This window comes from Ipomoea triloba, chromosome 16 (assembly GCF_003576645.1).
Source record: "Ipomoea triloba cultivar NCNSP0323 chromosome 16, ASM357664v1".
Classification (NCBI taxonomy): domain Eukaryota; kingdom Viridiplantae; phylum Streptophyta; class Magnoliopsida; order Solanales; family Convolvulaceae; genus Ipomoea; species Ipomoea triloba.
The window spans coordinates 18,124,339-18,129,394 of record NC_044931.1 but is presented as its reverse complement, the minus strand read 5'-3'; the positions used below and the strand labels follow the sequence as shown (position 1 = coordinate 18,129,394).

The following is a 5,056-nucleotide window of genomic DNA, read 5'->3' as shown; positions in this document are numbered from 1 at the left end:
CCTCGTGTTGCATCCCCCACCCTCTTTTTAATCTTTTTTTTAAACCGCTGGACGGCTCGCTAAGGGTACTATCCTTTTAAACCGCTAAACCGCTAAGTGAGAGAAGTTGCGCGGAGAGAGAGGGTCAAGTACATTTTGCGCGTAGTACGTAACGGATGCGATCATACCAGCACTAATGCACCGGATCCCATCAGAACTCCGAAGTTAAGCGTGCTTGGGCGAGAGTAGTACTAGGATGGGTGACCCCCTGGGAAGTCCTCGTGTTGCATCCCCCACCCTCTTTTTAATCTTTCTTTTAAACCGCTGGACCGCTCGCTAAGGGTTCTATCCTTTTAAACCGCTAGACCGCTAAGCGAGAGAAGTTGCGCGGAGAGAGAGGGTCAAGTACATTTTGCGCGCAGTACGTGACGGATGCGATCATACCAGCACTAATGCACCGGATCCCATCAGAACTCCGAAGTTAAGCGTGCTTGGGCGAGAGTAGTACTAGGATGGGTGACCCCCTGGGAAGTCCTCGTGTTGCATCCCCCACCCTCTTTTTAATCTTTCTTTTAAACCGCTGGACCGCTCGCTAAGGGTACTATCCTTTTAAACCGCTAAACCGCTAAGCGAGAGAAGTTGCGCGGAGAGAGAGGGTCAAGTACATTTTGCGCGTAGTACGTAACGGATGCGATCATACCAGCACTTATGCACCGGATCCCATCAGAACTCCGAAGATAAGCGTGCTTGGGCGAGAGTAGTACTAGGATGGGTGACCCCCTGGGAAGTCCTCGTGTTGCATCCCCCACCCTCTTTTTAATCTTTCTTTTAAACCGCTGGACCGCTCGCTAAGGGTACTATCCTTTTAAACCGCTAAACCGCTAAGCGAGAGAAGTTGCGCGGAGAGAGAGGGTCAAGTACATTTTGCGCGCAGTACGTGACGGATGCGATCATACTAGCACTAATGCACCGGATCCCATCAGAACTACGAAGTTAAGCGTGCTTGGGCGAAAGTAGTACTAGGATGGGTGACCCCCTGGGAAGTCCTCGTGTTGCATCCCCCACACTCTTTTTAATCTTTCTTTTAAACCGCTGGACCGCTCGCTAAGGGTACTATCCTTTTAAACCGCTAAACCGCTAAGCGAGAGAAGTTGCGCGGAGAGAGAGGGTCAAGTACATTTTGCGCGCAGTACGTGACGGATTCGATCATACCAGCACTAATGCACCGGATCCCATCAGAACTCCGAACCCCCTGGGAAGTCCTCGTGTTGCATCCCCCACCCTCTTTTTAATCTTTCTTTTAAACCGCTAGACCGCTCGCTAAGGGTACTATCCTTTTAAACCGCTAAACCGCTAAGCGAGAGAAGTTGCGCGGAGAGAGAGGGTCAAGTACATTTTGCGCGTAGTACGTAACGGATGCGATCATACCAGCACTAATGCACCGGATCCCATCAGAACTCCGAAAATAAGCGTGCTTGGGCGAGAGTAGTACTAGGATGGGTGACCCCCTGAGAAGTCCTCGTGTTGCATCCCCCACCCTCTTTTTAATCTTTCTTTTAAACCGCTGGACCGCTCGCTAAGGGTACTATCCTTTTAAACCGCTAAACCGCTAAGCGAGAGAAGTTGCGCGGAGAGAGAGGGTCAAGTACATTTTGCGCGCAGTACGTGACGGATGCGATCATACCAGCACTAATGCACCGGATCCCATCAGAACTCCGAAGTTAAGCGTGCTTGGGCGAGAGTAGTACTAGGATGGGTGACCCCCTGGGAAGTCCTCGTGTTGCATCCCCCACCCTCTTTTTAATCTTTCTTTTAAACCGCTGGACCGCTCGCTAAGGGTACTATCCTTTTAAACCGCTAAACCGCTAAGCGAGAGAAGTTGCGCGGAGAGAGAGGGTCAAGTACATTTTGCGCGCAGTACGTGACGGATGCGATCATACCAGCACTAATGCACCGGATCCCATCAGAACTCCGAAGTCAAGCGTGCTTGGGCGAGAGTAGTACTAGGATGGGTGACCCCCTGGGAAGTCCTCGTGTTGCATCCCCCACCCTCTTTTTAATCTTTCTTTTAAACCGCTGGACCGCTCGCTAAGGGTACTATCCTTTTAAACCGCTAAACCGCTAAGCGAGAGAAGTTGCGCGGAAAGAGAGGGTCAAGTACATTTTGCGCGCAGTACGTGACGGATGCGATCATACCAGCACTAATGCACCGGATCCCATCAGAACTCCGAAGTTAAGCGTGCTTGGGCGAGAGTAGTACTAGGATGGGTGACCCCCTGGGAAGTCCTCGTGTTGCATCCCCCACCCTCTTTTTAATCTTTCTTTTAAACCGCTGGACCGCTCGCTAAGGGTACTATCCTTTTAAACCGCTAAACCGCTAAGCGAGAGAAGTTGCGCGGAGAGAGAGGGTCAAGTACATTTTGCGCGCAGTACGTGACGGATGCGATCATACCAGCACTAATGCACCGGATCCCATCAGAACTCCGAAGTCAAGCGTGCTTGGGCGAGAGTAGTACTAGGATGGGTGACCCCCTGGGAAGTCCTCGTGTTGCATCCCCCACCCTCTTTTTAATCTTTCTTTTAAACCGCTGGACCGCTCGCTAAGGGTACTATCCTTTTAAACCGCTAAACCGCTAAGCGAGAGAAGTTGCGCGGAGAGAGAGGGTCAAGTACATTTTGCGCGCAGTACGTGACGGATGCGATCATACCAGCACTAATGCACCGGATCCCATCAGAACTACGAAGTTAAGCGTGCATGGGCGAGAGTAGTACTAGGATGGGTGACCCCCTGGGAAGTCCTCGTGTTGCATCCCCCACACTCTTTTTAATCTTTCTTTTAAACCGCTGGACCGCTCGCTAAGGGTACTATCCTTTTAAACCGCTAGACCGCTAAGCGAGAGAAGTTGCGCGGAGAGAGAGGGTCAAGTACATTTTGCGCGCAATACGGGACGGACGCCCTGGGAGGACCTCGTGTAGCACCCCCCGCCCTCTTTTTCATCTTTCTTTTAAACCGCTGGACCGCTCGCTAAGGGTACTATCCTTTTAAACCGCTAAACCGCTAAGCGAGAGAAGTTGCGCGGAGAGAGAGGGTCAAGTACATTTTGCGCGCAATACGGGACGGACGCCCTGGGAGGACCTCGTGTAGCACCCCCCGCCCTCTTTTTCATCTTTCTTTTAAACCGCTGGACCGCTCGCTAAGGGTACTATCCTTTTAAACCGCTAAACCGCTAAGCGAGAGAAGTTGCGCGGAGAGAGAGGGTCAAGTACATTTTGCGCGCAATACGGGACGGACGCCCTGGGAGGACCTCGTGTAGCACCCCCCGCCCTCTTTTTCATCTTTCTTTTAAACCGCTGGACCGCTCGCTAAGGGTACTATCCTTTTAAACCGCTAAACCGCTAAGCGAGAGAAGTTGCGCGGAGAGAGAGGGTCAAGTACATTTTGCGCGCAATACGGGACGGACGCCCTGGGAGGACCTCGTGTAGCACCCCCCGCCCTCTTTTTCATCTTTCTTTTAAACCGCTGGACCGCTCGCTAAGGGTACTATCCTTTTAAACCGCTAAACCGCTAAGCGAGAGAAGTTGCGCGGAGAGAGAGGGTCAAGTACATTTTGCGCGCAATACGGGACGGACGCCCTGGGAGGACCTCGTGTAGCACCCCCCGCCCTCTTTTTCATCTTTCTTTTAAACCGCTGGACCGCTCGCTAAGGGTACTATCCTTTTAAACCGCTAAACCGCTAAGCGAGAGAAGTTGCGCGGAGAGAGAGGGTCAAGTACATTTTGCGCGCAATACGGGACGGACGCCCTGGGAGGACCTCGTGTAGCACCCCCCGCCCTCTTTTTCATCTTTCTTTTAAACCGCTGGACCGCTCGCTAAGGGTACTATCCTTTTAAACCGCTAAACCGCTAAGCGAGAGAAGTTGCGCGGAGAGAGAGGGTCAAGTACATTTTGTGCGCAATACGTGACGGACCCCCTGCGAAGTCCTCGTGTTGCATCCCCCACCCTCTTTTTAATCTTTCTTTTAAACCGCTGGACCGCTCGCTAAGGGTACTATCCTTTTAAACGAAGTCCTCGTGTTGCATCCCCCACCCTCTTTTTAATCTTTCTTTTAAACCGCTGGACCGCTCGCTAAGGGTACTATCCTTTTAAACCGCTAAACCGCTAAGCGAGAGAAGTTGCGCGGAGAGAGAGGGTCAAGTACATTTTGCGCGCAGTACGTGACGGATGCGATCATACCAGCACTAATGCACCGGATCCCATCAGAACTCCGAAGTTAAGCGTGCTTGGGCGAGAGTAGTACTAGGATGGGTGACCCCCTGGGAAGTCCTCGTGTTGCATCCCCCACACTCTTTTTAATCATTCTTTTAAACCGCTGGACCGCTCGCTAAGGGTACTATCCTTTTAAACCGCTAGACCGCTAAGCGAGAGAAGTTGCGCGGAGAGAGAGGGTCAAGTACATTTTGCGCGCAATACGTGACGGATGCGATCATACCAGCACTAATGCACCGGATCCCATCAGACGTGACGGATGCGATCATACCAGCACTAATGCACCGGATCCCATCAGAACTCCGAAGTCAAGCGTGCTTGGGCGAGAGTAGTACTAGGATGGGTGTTCTTTTAAACCGCTGGACCGCTCGCTAAGGGTACTATCCTTTTAAACCGCTAAACCGCTAAGCGAGAGAAGTTGCGCGGAGAGAGAGGGTCAAGTACATTTTGCGCGCAGTACGTGACGGATGCGATCATACCAGCACTAATGCACCGGATCCCATCAGAACTCCGAAGTTAAGGGTCAAGTACATTTTGTGCGCAATACGTGACGGACCCCCTGGGAAGTCCTCGTGTTGCATCCCCCACCCTCTTTTTAATCTTTCTTTTAAACCGCTGGACCGCTCGCTAAGGGTACTATCCTTTTAAACCGCTAAACCGCTAAGCGAGAGAAGTTGCGCGGAGAGAGAGGGTCAAGTACATTTTGCGCGCAGTACGTGACGGATGCGATCATACCAGCAGTAATGCACCGGATCCCATCAGAACTCCGAAGTCAAGCGTGCTTGGGCGAGAGTAGTACTAGGATGGGTG

General features: G+C 51.9%; 11 non-coding genes and 1 pseudogene across 11 annotated transcripts; all 12 read left to right on the top strand.

Moving 5' to 3' along the window:
- The first annotated feature begins 153 nt into the window (after positions 1-153).
- Positions 154-272, top strand: LOC116008098. The gene has a single exon (XR_004095498.1). It is a non-coding gene; the product is annotated as a 5S ribosomal RNA (ribosomal RNA).
- A 137-nt stretch (positions 273-409) lies between these two features.
- On the top strand, positions 410-528 carry LOC116008097. Its single transcript, XR_004095497.1, has one exon. It is a non-coding gene; the product is annotated as a 5S ribosomal RNA (ribosomal RNA).
- Positions 529-665: 137 nt separating this feature from the next.
- LOC116008213 lies at positions 666-784 on the top strand. The gene has a single exon (XR_004095610.1). It is a non-coding gene; the product is annotated as a 5S ribosomal RNA (ribosomal RNA).
- Positions 785-921: 137 nt separating this feature from the next.
- LOC116008672 lies at positions 922-1,040 on the top strand. The gene has a single exon (XR_004096039.1). It is a non-coding gene; the product is annotated as a 5S ribosomal RNA (ribosomal RNA).
- Positions 1,041-1,393: 353 nt separating this feature from the next.
- On the top strand, positions 1,394-1,512 carry LOC116008428. The gene has a single exon (XR_004095812.1). It is a non-coding gene; the product is annotated as a 5S ribosomal RNA (ribosomal RNA).
- Positions 1,513-1,649: 137 nt separating this feature from the next.
- LOC116008096 lies at positions 1,650-1,768 on the top strand. The gene has a single exon (XR_004095496.1). It is a non-coding gene; the product is annotated as a 5S ribosomal RNA (ribosomal RNA).
- Positions 1,769-1,905: 137 nt separating this feature from the next.
- On the top strand, positions 1,906-2,024 carry LOC116008160. Its single transcript, XR_004095558.1, has one exon. It is a non-coding gene; the product is annotated as a 5S ribosomal RNA (ribosomal RNA).
- Positions 2,025-2,161: 137 nt separating this feature from the next.
- Positions 2,162-2,280, top strand: LOC116008095. Its single transcript, XR_004095495.1, has one exon. It is a non-coding gene; the product is annotated as a 5S ribosomal RNA (ribosomal RNA).
- Positions 2,281-2,417: 137 nt separating this feature from the next.
- On the top strand, positions 2,418-2,536 carry LOC116008159. Its single transcript, XR_004095557.1, has one exon. It is a non-coding gene; the product is annotated as a 5S ribosomal RNA (ribosomal RNA).
- A 137-nt stretch (positions 2,537-2,673) lies between these two features.
- On the top strand, positions 2,674-2,792 carry LOC116008420. The gene has a single exon (XR_004095805.1). It is a non-coding gene; the product is annotated as a 5S ribosomal RNA (ribosomal RNA).
- A 1,407-nt stretch (positions 2,793-4,199) lies between these two features.
- LOC116008094 lies at positions 4,200-4,318 on the top strand. Its single transcript, XR_004095494.1, has one exon. It is a non-coding gene; the product is annotated as a 5S ribosomal RNA (ribosomal RNA).
- Positions 4,319-4,503: 185 nt separating this feature from the next.
- Positions 4,504-4,619, top strand: LOC116009048 (annotated as a pseudogene).
- The last annotated feature ends 437 nt before the right edge of the window (positions 4,620-5,056 follow it).